The following is a 15,362-nucleotide window of genomic DNA, read 5'->3' on the forward strand; positions in this document are numbered from 1 at the left end:
AATCTTGTTTACGAAGTGGGGCCTGACTACCACACAAGTGGCACAGCCATCTATGCTACACGGACGAAGGGAGTAAGTGTCAGGGGCGTAGCCAGGGTTTGCGACGGGGGAGGGCAAGTTTGCACGAGCGAGTCCCAGCGCCATTGACAACACGTCTATACACTGTGAACTGACTAACAAACCCCACAACCGCTAATAGGTACAGTACCTAGCGCATCAATGAGCTAACAGTATTGGTTTGCCCTGGTGCCTTAAACAGCCCTTTCCGCTGCGTGACGTACATGCTCGCCCGCCTATATGGGAGTCTTGTTACTCATGAACCACTTTTGGAATATTTGTGTCACTGTCCATGCTAGTGTCTGAGATTTCAAACAAAAGCTATTTGCCTGGTCACCAAAGTCCGGGATTGCATACAGTAATGTCATGGTAAAAAACTGCTGCTGTGCCTAAACCATAGATCTTCAACCTCACGAGCATAGACGAATGAAGGAGGGAGGGAGGGGGGAGGGGGGGTGCTCAGGGCCGTGCTCTTCTCGTGATTTTGCGTCGGAAAACAGTAATGGCGGTGCCACCCCCCTCACCCCCCCCCCCTCCCCCACCTGGGGCAGTCAATGCACTGAAATGGGACCATGAAACGGGGCCATCAGACAAATCCGTGGTTATGGCCAGAAGCGGTAGATATCAGAATGGTGCAAGCAGGGCAGTACTCGTCGGCCATTGACCGTCCCTCTTACCCGCTCGGATTATGTCACCCGGGACCAAAACAAATGTGGCTGTGTATAAAAACAAGCATGCGGCAACGTAAGAAAGGGAACGTACGGGTCCAATACGTTTTGCTGCCGCAATGAGAAGCGACCCTGGTGACTTGTAATAGTGTCTGATTGGTGCGCCTGCTAGGTACGTAGAAATGACTGTGTTTCGTTATGTCGTAGGTCCAAGATCCAGCCGTGGTGGAAGTGGCAGGGCATACGGACGACGTGGAGCCCGCCTACCAGCAAACAGCCGCGAGGCCTCCAGTGCCCGCCCTAAACGAATTCGGCGAGGACGACGGGGTTAACGAGTCGGGCGTAGACAAGCTCCATGGCAGTGGCGGCGAGAGGACCGAAAATGACCCCGCCGCAGCGACTAGATGGACGAGGTCAACATCGAGCACAGGGTGCTGACCCTCGCTGCCGGCTTCTCGGCGGCCAAGTGCAAACACCTCGATCCAAGTATGGGGCTGTCGACCCTAGAAGCACTTCCCAGCCGTGTGCCAGACAGCTGGATACACGCGATTAGCCAAGGTGGTTTGATGGTACCGTTGCCGGCCTGGACGAGCGTTGTCGAGGCTTTCGAGAACGTGTTCCAGCTAGTGATGGGCCGAGGCACGGACCGAGACATTGGTGTCGTCGACCGCCCCACAAAGCTGCTGCTGAGAAAGTTCTGCGCTGGACAAGCGGATTGCTCAGAAGCTGGTGACGACGCGCATCCATCTGCGCCTCGGATGGCTTAATCAGGCTGGGGCTGAGCGAGCTGCTGCCAGGCGCGCAGCCAAACAGGTGCGACATCAGGTGGACAGCGTTAAGTGAACATAGTTGTGCTTATGTGAGCAAACGTAAGTGACCTTAAGTGAGCATTCTCATGCCTTCTTTGTCGTGCGTGCTTGTGTGTCTGTCTGAGGCATGGGTGGTTCTTTCGCAGATAAACGTTTGGGCTGTTTCAGACTGGTCATCATATCGTATAACTCTAGGTTTAAGCTGAAAAATATATCCTTGTGTTCTCGCCCCCCCCCCCCCCCCCCCCCCACCCCGCCGTTTGCTTTGTGTCCTCGCTAACTGTGCACATGAAATGTGTGCTGGGCGCAAGAATCGTTTTATTAAAATACGGTGAATTTTGAGTCAAACGTGTGTTCGATGAACTGGCTACATGGCGTAACGGATATACGCCACGCGCCATGACCTTCGGAGGCTTCGTGTCATAGTTGATGCAATGTGCAATGTCCACAATGTCCTATGTTTTACCAGGCAGCACACCACTTCCGTCGTTTCAAACTGGCTCCATTGCACACCAGTGCAACCCGGCGCGTCATGATGCATAGTGCTGAGATTCGGCGAGACAGTTCGGATGATGATCCTGGTGCCGGCCAGTTCCTCTTTTGGAAGTGGCTGGATCTTGGGCAGGCTCGCCAGCCTGCATTTCAGCAGCTGTAGGCTGGCCAACTTCAATACATCGCCACAGACTCAATATTTAACATCCTCAGCAAGTGGGAGTGCCTTGGCGCACAGGCTCCCGGCTCCTAGGCCTATGTTCGCTGTTATGCACCCAGCGTGGCAAAAAAATATCCCTTTCATATTCCCTCATAGTACTTCTTGCAGCGCCCTGTGGCGATCACCAGATGCACTGGTTAGTACGTGCACCGGTGTAGCAGACGCGAAGATAAAGCAGGCGGAGCGGTGATGCCAGGCTGCGACTTCGTGACGTAACTGTGATAGCGAAGGGAAAGTGCCGGAAAAATCCCCAGATGATCATACCTTATTACATGGCCTTGCCCAGTACCGAAGAATTGGCTTTGTGTCGTTCTGGAACTCAGGGCCCGTTTTCCAATCAGAGAGAAGGTCGGTGTCCGCGATTTGTATTGGTCGGGGTCCCTAAAACGATGAGAGGCCGCCGCATCGGTCAGGGGCCCACGGTCCCTTACAGGAGGTACTGTATCAGGAAGGGGCCTCTAGCCGGTCAGGGGAACATATGCTAAGCGGAGACAGGGATGGGACCCCGAAGGCGAGAGGGCCTCTTGTGCTGATCTGTGCCCTTTGACAGTGAAAGAATATATGAGTAATTATGACAAGAGTTCATTATGACACAGTGGAAGAGCCCTGTGTCAGTGCCTCCAGTACCGAAAGAAGCCTTCCACCAAATTTCAGCCAGGGGCCTGAAATGAGCGTCACTGCGCCGACTGCGGTGATTTCTTGTTCAAAGATCAGACAAGAACATGTCTTTCACCTTCATAATTTTGGGGATGTTCCCTGAACAAATTAACAGTCACAGCAACACACAAAATAGAAATTTTACATTACCTATACCTCTAGCACCGCCACCAATTTCCAGCACCAGTTCATGGTGCTGTAAATGTTAATCGACATCTTTTATCGATCCAAAAATTCGATGAAGTGACATATTTCAAAGGTGTTTATTTCAAAAGCGTCTTACCTTTCGTCCGCCCCTTGGCCACCGCTTAAACGGCAGGGCTAACCCCATGCAGCCTATGGAGACTACAACGCCATCTACCCTTACCTTTCCAGTTCCACCACCAGACTGCGGCACTACTTCTCGTTGCTGTGAGGGCCAATCTGTTCTCCTCATCAATCTAAAAATCGCGCAGCTCAGGTGTACGCCCGGTTATATTCTTAGCATGGAAATTGATGTCGTAAGGAGCTCAACTAAAAGACACTTCTTTTAGAAGTGTCGTCATTTTCTTCCGCTCATTGTCCGCCACCCAGTGTGAGTCGGGCAGCCGACATTGCACGGCTGACGCGGACCAGTACGCCTGGCGTCGTTCTCTCTTCCAAGACTTGCAAACGCGTTTGCTCGATACTGCGTTACATAACTGTTCTCACTAATCGATTCTGACTGAAGGTTAGACCTTTCCAGACGAACATGTATTGACCATGTTCATGCGGTTTTTACCCATTCCGATCTACAGCCTATGTTCACGGGATCCCAAATATTTCTGTAGCCAATCAAAAAATTCTGCCGAATACTCTAAGTTCTATTGGCTTAGAGAGTCCACCAAACCATTATAAAACCAATGGCGTGGTCGGTTTATTCCATGCAGTCATTTAACCCCGCTTCCTTCAGCTCAATGATTTCAAAATATAAACAGGATGACATCTTCCAGCAGCTCCTGGCTTATGTTCCCGTTGAAACATGTACAGATAAAGATAAAGCTGTAACGAAGGGAATAATGCCGCCTCGAAACCAGGTGGGCCATGTCCGGTGGTTTTGTTTGGGAGAGGGCCCTTTCACAATCAAAAGGCCTTTTGTCAACCCTAGACACACACAGTTACCAAACCTCTGGTGATGCCCCTGCCGTTTACTGACGGTGATATTGATTTGCAAAGCAACTGGACGTTGTATATATCTTACCTCAATGGCACGTTGGCCGCCGGAAACAAAATGTAAATTGCAACGGGTCTCGATCACCTGCGCATCATAAATGGCGCATGGCGCGTTGCAGCACCGGAAGCGAAATATTTTCAATAACGGCCACATGCTCGAAGGTCAGTGCATGCCATGTCTGGTGGTAGCACATCTACACACTCATCGCACATGCTCATACACACATCGCACATCATCATACACACATCACACATCATCGTAAACACATCGCACATCATCATACACACATCACACTTCATCATACACACATCGCACATCATCATACGCACATCGCACATCATCATCATACACACATCGCACATCATCATGCGCACATCGCATATCATCATACACACATCGCACATCATCATACACACATCGCACATAATCATACACACATTGCACATCATCATACGCACATTGCACACCATCATACATACATCGCACATCATCATACACACATCACACATCATCATACACACATCGCCTCCGACGGGGACCTAGGATGGGGATTTACAGTTCATCTGGGAAGACGTCTTCGCCCCAAGTGCTCCAGCGCAGTTACAGCGCCAGTCAGTGACGGATCCAGAGGGGGCGTGAGGTCATGCCCCCCCCCCGGACCTAAGAGTCACCGAAATATCGTGATGAAGGGCACCAAAATCCTCATGTTTTATCCACATGACCGTTATTTTAAGAAGCGCCGAATTTCAGGGGCACCACAATATATCCCAAATGTTCGCTATCAAGGGACACAACGATGTTGTATTTCTCTCCTCGACGAAACCCTGGATTGAGCCACTTGGGCTTCGGGTACCAAAACTTTCACTTCGGGGCATTATAGTTCTTATTTCCCAGAGGCGAGAGGGGAGTGGGGTGTGGTGGTGGAAGGTGAGTGTCTTCGTTCGATTGTAGCTTTTTGTGTTGGGCTTTGTGGACAAGGGAAAATTACAAAAACCTTGCTGTGAGAGCGGATTGTTATTTCTTAGCGAAATATCGGACCGAGGCGAGAGATTGGATCGTCGTGGCAGATAGGATTGTACGAAGGAGTCGGATTCTTGCAGTTTTAACGTCACAAAAGGGCACCAAAAATATTATGGTGAACGGCACCAAAGCCTTCATTTCGAGACCACATAATCTTTGTTTTCACGAACTACAAAATTTCATGGACACCACAAAAGGCCCCAAATCTTGATTTGCAAGTCATCACATTTTAAGGACACGTCGATAATTGTGCTGTGCTCCCTGACCAAGTCCTGAATCACGATTTGGCCAAGTCCTCTTCTGCCCTGATAAGTCCCGAACTTTTTCGGCGAGGGAGCACGAAGACCTTTCTTTCCACAAAGACCACCTTAACCTATATTTTCAAGAAGCACTCAACACAACAGAGCACCACAAAGGGCCCCGAACCTCCATTCTTAACACGCATTGGGGTGGCCGGTTGAATGCCCTTCGTTCAAGTGGGGGATCAATTTGACTTCCTGAGATATCAAAATATGAAAATAGTTAGACACCAAATTCGCGAGGTTTGTTGGCCTGCACGTGAACTCGCTAAGATCAAAATTTGAAGCTCATATGTCCTTGTCCGTAGGATCATTTCACCTTGAGGTCAAATAAGGTCAGACAAGAGCAAACTGCAGATCGGTGTCTCAAGTGTTCCCAGACCTCTTCATGCAACTGTCGTGAAGCCAGATGTCTGTTTTAAGAAGCCAGAAGCCAGATGCCTGTTCTAAGCAAAACTTCGACATGTTCAATTAAGGTCAGTGAACTTGTTTGATCTTTATAAGGTCATGATAACCAAATACCCACGAAATTACTTAGATTTTGTCATTCAAATAAGCGTCAAGGGTTACGCTAGACGATACGTTCCTAAAAACAAAATGTTGCCCTGGGTCATTTCAGGTTAGTAACCTACTCCCACCTCTAAAAGCACGTCGGCCATGCTCGTTGCGGTCCCCGTCATTAAAACAATTCAAAATAAACACCAGAAACCACCCAGGAGCTACGCCCTCAAGTAAAAAAGCACGTTGGTTTTCACCTCGGTTTGACCTTCATACCTGCCCCTGTGCCAATGGATTGGTGGAATTTTAATTCAACTGGTTTGTTGTATAAGAAACTATCTCAGATATGCATGGCTTGGTCTGACACTCCGCTGTTGCATTATACTGAACGATTCCCTAAAAATGCCCTTCGCCAAAGATATGGCCTGACTTTGACCTGTCATAGGTGAGCGATTTTACAAGGTACATGTAAATTTTACACCCAAAGGTCGGCTATTCAATTCTGTACAATAATGCTAAGTTTGGCGCGACTAAGCCACGCCGCTTGAAATCATTCTTGAAAAACCTTCGGGGCAGGGGGAATTTGAACCCCACCCGAGCGTGTGTTAACACGCACCCGGGTGGCCGGATAAATACCCTTCACTAAGGTGCGGGGGTCAATTTGACCCACTGAGATCTCGGGAACTAAGAAAGCTAGAGACAACCAAATTTACAGGGTGTGTTAACCTATACGGGAGCTCACTTGGTTCAAGTTTCAGGTTTCCAGGTCATGACCTTCGAGTCAAAAAAGGTCAAACAAGGTCAAGTTCCAGGCTGGTCTCCAAAATGCCCGCGGAACCTAGATAACCGTTTCTAAGCAAAAGGTCACATTTGTATTTAAGGTCAGTGACCTTGTTTGACCTTTTGAAGGTCAAGGTGACTAAAATCATACAAGATTGCTTTCAGTTTTGCATTTGACTGAGCGACAAAGATAACGCTAAGCGGTGTGTTCCTAAAACAAAATGTTGACCTGGGTCATTTTAGGTTGATAACCTGTTCTGACCTTTAAGAAGTCCATTTAATATATAAATGCGGTTCCTGCTATAAATAAACTCGAAATGAGCACCACAAACTATCCTATACAGCAAGCCCTAGAGTAACAAAACAGGTTAGTATTGACCTTGGCGTGACCTTCATACCTGACCTTAGGTGACTGTAATTTGCTCATCCAACTGTTGTGTTGCCTAAGAAAGCATCTCAGAGATATATGGCTTCGTCTAACACCCCGTTGTTGGATCAGATTGAAGAATTCCCTAGAAATTGTCTTCGCTGAGACCATGGCCTGAATTTTACCTGCTATAAGTCAGCGATCTTACAAGGTTCATCTAAACTTTTGATGTCAAACAATTTACCATTCAATTGATTACAGCTCTGTAGAATTTGGCGCGGCTACGCCCAGGCGTTCAGAAACCATTCTGGAAAACCTTCAAGGGGGAGGGGGTTGCAATTGGCACCCACCCGAGCGCGTGTTAACGGGCACCAAGTTGAAGTACGTCGCATCTTCAACACTGGCGAAATGCTGGACCGGACGCTTGAACGAGGAAGAAAGGAAACCGCCACTGCGCGACACCATAATTCTTGTTTTTAAGAGACACCAAACCCAAGCGGGTCATTTATGTGGCAAAATGCCGCAGTTTAAAAGGGGACCAAAGTCCAGGAGCACTACGATTCCTGTGCATTTCAATCCGACGAAACCTGAATTGGCTCGCCTGGCCGAGGAGCACCAAAAACCTCCATTTCGTGGCATCGTACATTTTAGTTTCTAGAGATGCCCAATTCCAGGGAGCGCCAGGAAGAGCCACACAACCTTTGTTTTCAACAGACAATAAATTCCAGGCTTGAAGACTCCAGGCTCCGAAAGCTTCCTTTCGGAGCACCATAACGTGCGTTTCCTTAAGACACGAAATTCAGGCGGGCAATGAAGGACCTCGAAACTGTCATTTAAGGGACAACCAAATTCTAGGAGCATTACAATTCCGTCGTCTTGCACTTTGATGGCATCCTTGATCGGACCATTCGTCAAAGGGATAACAATCCTTCATTTTGGGGCACCGCAACTTTTTTAAGAGACTCCCAATCACGGGAGCCATAAAGACCCCAATTTTTCATTTCCAAGTGTCGAAAAATGTCATGGAAACCAGAAACTGCACCAAAATATTTAATTTCACGAGAAAGCAAATTCAAGAGTGACGCTATAAGGGGCGCACGTGGGGCAGGAGAACGGGCACAGAGGCACGTACACCCACGGTCCTTTAGGCCCCAAACGTCCAGAGGGTCCTGAAAGGCCCCTTGGGTTCCTTAATACCGGCGATCAATAACCTGATTAAAGGGTGCAAAGGACAGGCCGGAGGTCATATTAAGAGACCGCAGCCCGGGTGACTGGCTCTTGAATGCCACTGTACCTTTTGCACCGATAGAATGACACCTGAATCAATGAAGGCCTTTATTTCAGTCAGCGAACTGAGATCACCAATGCCGGACAGTCACCAATGCCATGTGACAAATGAGCTCTCCCATGTCGGACAGTCCGTTCCGTGCCGGTCTGAGCCAATTTACCGAGCAGGGGGCAAGGCTGCCGCCAGGAAATGTCAAGCAGAATACCTCTTGCATTGGTAGGGGCCCCTGACATAGCAAAAGACCCCGCAGTGCCAAACCGGGATTCCGTGTTGGCGATGAGTCCCAGGTCGGCCAGAGACGCATTTGCTGAACTGGGGCAGTAATGGGACCCCGAACGTCAATCGGCCTTTTCCGCTTTGTCGAGGATCTATTGAAAATGACAGGGATGTGAAAAATGGCGATGCAAAGGCTCATATCCACAATGAGACAATGGAACAGTCCAAAGTCAGTCAGAGGCCCCAGTATCGAAGAGGACTCCTCCGCACCGTTTCAACAGGGAGTCGAAAAGCCTAGTTGGTGCCTCGCTACCAGTTACCGGACTCCCTGCGCCGGTAACGGTTCCTTTTTTATCATGGGCTCCTGCACCGATCCGGTGCCTGATGTCCCGGTCAGAGGGCCTGCCGCATCAGGAAGGAAGCGGCGCCTGATTTCCCGGTCAGCGGGCCTGCCGCATCAGGAAGGGAGCGGTCCCGGATGCATTACTCTGACAGTCTCCTTGCGGAACGCGGGAACACTTTTCCCGCATCGCCAGAGCTGCAGCCGCTAAGGACCCCGGGGTGTAATAGAATGCCCTTTACCTCCTGGCGAAAAAATTGACGTGTACCATTTCGGAGGTGATTCCCTGAACGGAATTAGCAATAACAGCAACACGAGAAAACATATTGCGCCTTTGCTTCACGAGTTCGTGGTGCTGTACCTGGCAGTCCGCCGCGAGCATCAGTTTGAGAACCGCAGGAGTGAAATCACCCGGTGTTCCTGCTACACGTACACCAATTAATTCCATAAAGCATTGCAAATTTCCACTTTCCGATGCGTGGTCATTTTGGCCCGTCCGGTTGGCTGCCAATAATTGTTTGCCGAGACGTCGGTGCGGCGCGCCACATGGAGACTGCAACGCCGGGCGTCAGTGTTGTTTTCCTTAGACGGCAAGCGCACATTTTACTATTTGCTATTTTACGCACGACTTGACACAGTCTTTTCGCTGATGGATTCTAAAGAAAGGATGAACTTTCACAGGTGAAAGAGGATCATCTGGTATTCATCTGATGCCGTCATTTAATTCCTGCTTGATTTCATGTAACTCATTTCTAGATGGGTGATGGATTGTGTCTTCTGGTAGCTTCTGACTTCATTTAAGAACCTCGACTTAAAAATAAAATAAAAAGGTTTAGACGGAAATAAAGGAGGAGAAATTCGCTGAGCCATCCCGTCAGCAAAATTTCAAAGATTAAGAAATAATAATCTGAAAACAAAGAAGCCGCAATCCAGGACTTCTTGGTATACGTGTATTCCAAATACGATTCGGGTACTGAATGCACAACCCCCAGCGCTTGCTCAGGACGGATTAATCCCCGACCTCGAACGGCCGTCCCTACCTCCAGTCTGCGGCCGCTCCGGTCCGCCACGCGACCTCGGCCAGGTCACGTGGGCAATGGCCCGGAGGCATAAACACAGCCGGCCGCGCCGGTTAACTGCCGACTAGGCCGGCTGAAAGCCGCCCCTGGAACCCACTGTCAACAGGCCTACTAAACATGGCTCCATTAATGTACCAAGTGTTTGCCCGCCGTGCGCCCGCGCGGCCGCACGACACAATACGTTTATGTGGAAAAAGGCTACTCTAGAGAAGGCAATTACTCTGTTTATAAAAAAAGGCTCAGCAGTATGTCACTGCTGAATTAAGTCATCGTATCTGGCAAAGCATTGACTGAGATCCAACTGACGGCCGTTATATCTGGAAATCGTGCTCACGAACGCCAGATATGAGCGCCTCGACAATTCCATTTGTTTTGGCCTGGATCCCCGCGTAGAAAATGGAACAGCAGGATTTGAATGACGTCATTACGGCGTAAAGGATAACTGGGTGATCTTAGAATAATCTCCTTAAAGTAGTCTGCATATATCCGCGGGCGTGTAGCTCAGAAGCTAGAAAAAATTAGACCTTAGACCTGAGACGAGCAGGGCTGTGAACTGCATGAAAAGATCTTCAAGATGGCTATTTCGTTTAAAAAACCGCCTGTAACTGTGGAACGCTCCCTTTAAAAGGACAGGGCTGTGAACTGCATCGGACGATTTCGTTTTAAAAAAACCGCCTGCAGACGTGGATTACTCCCCTTCAGAAGGACAGGGCTGTCAACTGCACCGGATGATCAAGTTGGCTTGCTAGCTTGTATGTGTGAGAAACGACCATCGCTATGTATGCACGTTTTAGTCTTTTCTGGTAGTGTTCTATATCATTCCGGGATTGTATGCTTTTCCCTTGCATTTGCTTATCGGTGATAACGATATTTTTAGATGGAATGTTCCAAGTTTAAAGATATTGAGGCAAGCATCAGATTTGATGAAGTAAGTTCACTTCTAACTACTGTTGTGATGATAAGACAAAAATTCCTTTATGGGAATGTTACACATTTCACAGGGATTCGATATTTAGAGTGAACTGATGTCTTTGACGAGGCACTTCAAAGTAGGATATACTATCAAAAGAAAATGAACAGAATGACAAAATAAGCACATTTACTCCATCCAGTGAACCATTTGGAGTTCTGCCATGAGTGCAAGAGTGATTTAATGATGTGAAGATAACGATGGTTAGAGGGAGTAGTGAGTGAGTTAATGTGAGGCGATGCTGGTATGCTTAGGATAGATGTATTTTGTGGAAGTGAAGCCAAATATTTTCGTTTAAATTGCATGATGCTTAAGAAGAGCAGGGCCATGATGACAGGGGTAGGCCGTACGTCAAATAAGCATGCTGGTAAGGTATGAACGTTGTCGGTTGATATGAAAGTTTGTTATTATCCCACGCGTGGCGTAAGCATTTGGCGAGAGGTGCATTGGTGAAACACGTGCGTCGCTAAACCAGCTGATGTGTCGCTGGTGTATACCTGCCTTATAAACGCCACGTTAGAAGAAATAAGCATTCAAAGTAAACAATGCTTCCCAAAGCCAAACTTCCATTCGAACAAAGTTACTATGCTCGACGCCATAGGAGACAAATCAAAGCCATAGTTGAACATTTCGTTGAATTCGCGTGGGACGGCTTCATATTTGTGTATCTTGTACTCTGAATTAAGGGTTTCAAGCTCTTATAACATTTCTCACATACAGATTTCGGCGCATTGGTGCGCTGAAGGTATCCCTTAAGACACTCGTTGGAAAAAGCCAAGCAAATATTAATTATTAATTTTGTAGTGGCATGATAGATAGACAGATCTTTCCAGTCGAAGAGGTTACTCCAAATCAAATGGCTGAATTTTTCAGAAGGATTTTGAGAAAACTGGTGTTGCCGATCAAATCGGACCGGTGTGATCTAACGATGCGTGAAAAGCGCAAAAAGGTGTCATTTTTCCGTTAAAGAAAACGCTCCACATTTGGCGATAATTCCCTGCTTAGTAAATAAGCTCCTCAACACGTCATTGTTTGACTGCGTCATGAAATGTTTGTATGATGCTGGGGGTACTGCCGAACTGGTTGTGCGAAATTGCAACAATAGCGTTCACTTGTAGCACATCAATCTCCTGAGGGGTGGCCGTGGCATGATGGAAATGTTTGCTAAACCAAAGATTGTTCTGTGCTCGTGTTTTGGCCCTTTCCCGTGGTGTTCTTGCACAATTATACGTGACGTTAAATGCGTTCTTGTATCCACATACTGGGGTATGGCGGTTTTTTAAAGTTATTCGATAATGAGTCTTATTTTCGTGATAACCAGAGCCTGTGGCCATTTTTTTGTCTTATGCGGCACAAAACGTGATTCGTAATTAAACATCCGTCCCTCTTATCCTTTGTCATGCTTCATCCTGCATCCTCGCGATACCCTGCTTGTCCGGGACATGCTGCATGCGCCAGCCACGAGTGGGCCGAGAGCCCCGTGGGAAGGGGGACACCGACCGGGTACCTAGCGCACATGCGTAGGTTAAAGCTCCGCGGCTGGCCCTCCAGGCGCATACAGCCCTGCCCCACCGCCAAGCATTTTTCTTTGTCCCAAGCCCTGAAATGATCATTTCTGGTCGAAGAGACCCTAATCCTTAAGACCAAAACATGATGGAAGATTCGACCCTCTTATCCTTTTTTTTTCTTTATTCTCAATCCTTGAGACAACCCGATGGTCAGGGGTAGGCGACATACATCAACCACGAGTAAGCCGAGAGGCCCCCTGGAGGGGAACCCCGACCGGACGCCCAGCACACCCCCCCCAGGGGTGGCTGTGTGGGCTAAGGCTCGGCGGACAGCCTCCTCCCCCAGTTGCATGTAATCCTGCCCCACCGTTATTCATTCTCCTTCGTCGCACAACCCCTGAAATGAGCTTAACTGGTCGAAAGCGCTCTAATCCAAACAACTAATCATAAGTGAAACTTGCATAGCCTATACAACATTGACTGAGAGCCATTTAACGTCCGTTATATCCGGAAATAGTGTTTCCTAACGCCAAATATGAACGACTCAGCGATTATCTTCCTGATGACCTTGAGCTCCCCATCATCAGTGAGGCAGCGGCATCTGAAAAATCAGGATCAGAAATAGGCTACACATTTTTCAGAGCTTGAATCTTAGCAACGAGATGATTTTAGGGTCTTGAAAGGGCAGGGTTCTGCGTTGAACCGAATAATCTTCAAAATACCTGTTTCAGCTCAAAACCACGATTGTGGAGCACTCCCTTTAAGTTGTGCCCATTTCCCTCGCAAAATTCTGCGTACGCCCCTGACCCCATACCCACGCCACCGTGTATATATCATATGATATGACAAGTGATGTGTCATATGCTGTCACATATCACATGATGTCACGTGTCATATGATGCTCCCCTCCTTCCGATCGTGTCAGCAGCTTATGACTTCCTAGATATGTAACCCGGTTCTCGGAAACAGAAGGGATATGGCGTATTTCGGTATTTCTTCTAGTTATACCAAACAACATCCAATATTTTCCAGGCATATTTGATGATAAATATCCAAATGAAATTTATCTTGCAAATTACATTTCTTTAGCGTGGACATCGATAACCCGCCAATGGAAACACGTCAAGATACAAAGCTATCGGTGCAATGATCGCTCCAATAACGACGCACAGAGCAAATATCCATATCTTTGACTTTTGCTCAGACAGGATTAGATCTGCCACAAGCCAACATCTCCTAAAAATATCACGGAGTTCGATCTCCATGATCTCAATTCATGACCCATTGACATCCAGGATCTTCTTTGAAATTCTTTCCGGTGTCCTGGATTTTGTTTTGAAAATTATATTAGTAAACGTCAGAAGCATGGTCAACATGCTTGGTGCATGACGCTGCAGTTTCACTTTTATGAGTATGTGGCTGGTGGACAGATGTGCTCAGAACAGAGTGCAATGAATTATAATCCCAGCTGACGAAACAAACAGCCATTCTAGCATGCTCGCCATAACTCCTCCTTCACAGCAAAAACTACAGACGTTCATAATGCTTGCAGCTATTTGCGTAAGGAAATTACGGGAGTTCGCAAACAGTGGAGAGTAGCGAAGTCACTTTGTTGCAAGGGTGCAATCCGTATCCCGAATGTACATCATGCCGTGGCATAACCAGCTGGTGTGGTTTTGAAAATCCAAAAAGACAAGCTGTCTTCCTTTTCGTCAACAAGGTTTTTTACCTGGATCCCGCTCAAAATAGTAAACACGGACAAAACACCAGAACCAATCTCAGCTTACCCGGCCATGGTCACGTGCGACGAATAGGTGGCGTCACTGCACGCCGAGTGTAGCCGAGTCCAAGCCCGGTATCACGCGCAATTTGGTTGTAGTATAACAAAGTCAACTCTAATGGAAATTTACCCGTTTCTAATATCTGCGGCAGCGCTGTTCCCATTCGTGCAAGTATTTTCAAGAGCAATCGTTTTAGTTTTGTCAATTCAAACTTACCAGATTACACCGGCCGCCTGCTCATCGTGGCACTTGAGGCACCCGCGGCTATCGCGTGCCATAAGATCGCACTGCATTTTATTCTGAGCCAGTAATCGTTGTTAATATCCAGCCTGCAGCGGATCGCGTGCACTGTAGCACTGCCCATCACCAGAGAGCATGACAGGGAAATAACAGCTGACGTTTTGCTCAGAAGATGACGGCTCTCGTCACCAAATCGCATTTGCGGGAAGCATGGCAAATTCGTGAATGTTTAAATCCATATGTCTGCATCTGTCAGAGCTCAAAGCCGACAAGGCTTGATGCAACTACAAACACAAATGAATCCACTTAGAATCACGAAAGTACGTTGGTTGTACTAATTTCGCAAAATTATTGTTTTTAAGACATGGTGATCAGGAAGCCGGGCGTGTGTCACGTTCTCCTGCAGCGTAACACACCTTCCATAGCATGTACGAGCGATTGATGCAGCGAATGTGGAGAGTTTTTGTGGCAGAGGTCCCCTGAAGATGATGGTGAGCTTATAATTATTCAAAATCAGGTAAGCGCAGAGATGAATGTGACCTTACCAGCTTATGCATATATATATATATATATATATATATATATATATATATATATGTGTGTGTGTGTGTGTGTGTGTGTTGTGTGTGTGTGTGTGTGTGTGTGTGTGGTGTGTGTGTGGTTGTGTGTGTGGTGTGTGTGTGTGTGTGTGTGTGCGTGCGTGCGTTGCGTGCGTGCATGCGTGCGTGCGTGCGTGCGTGCGTGCGTGCGTGCGTGCATGCGTGCGTGTGTGTAACATAAGTCTGCTTAATTTTCCACATTTCAAGAAATGCACCTCTCACCGAATTTCTGCTCATTCCAATTCTTACACCTCCTACACAAACCCCAACCATGTCGCATAT

The sequence above is a fragment of the Pollicipes pollicipes genome, unplaced genomic scaffold, assembly GCF_011947565.3.
Source record: "Pollicipes pollicipes isolate AB1234 unplaced genomic scaffold, Ppol_2.1 Scaffold_3447;HRSCAF=4054_pilon_pilon_pilon, whole genome shotgun sequence".
Lineage (NCBI taxonomy): Eukaryota > Metazoa > Arthropoda > Thecostraca > Pollicipedomorpha > Pollicipedidae > Pollicipes > Pollicipes pollicipes.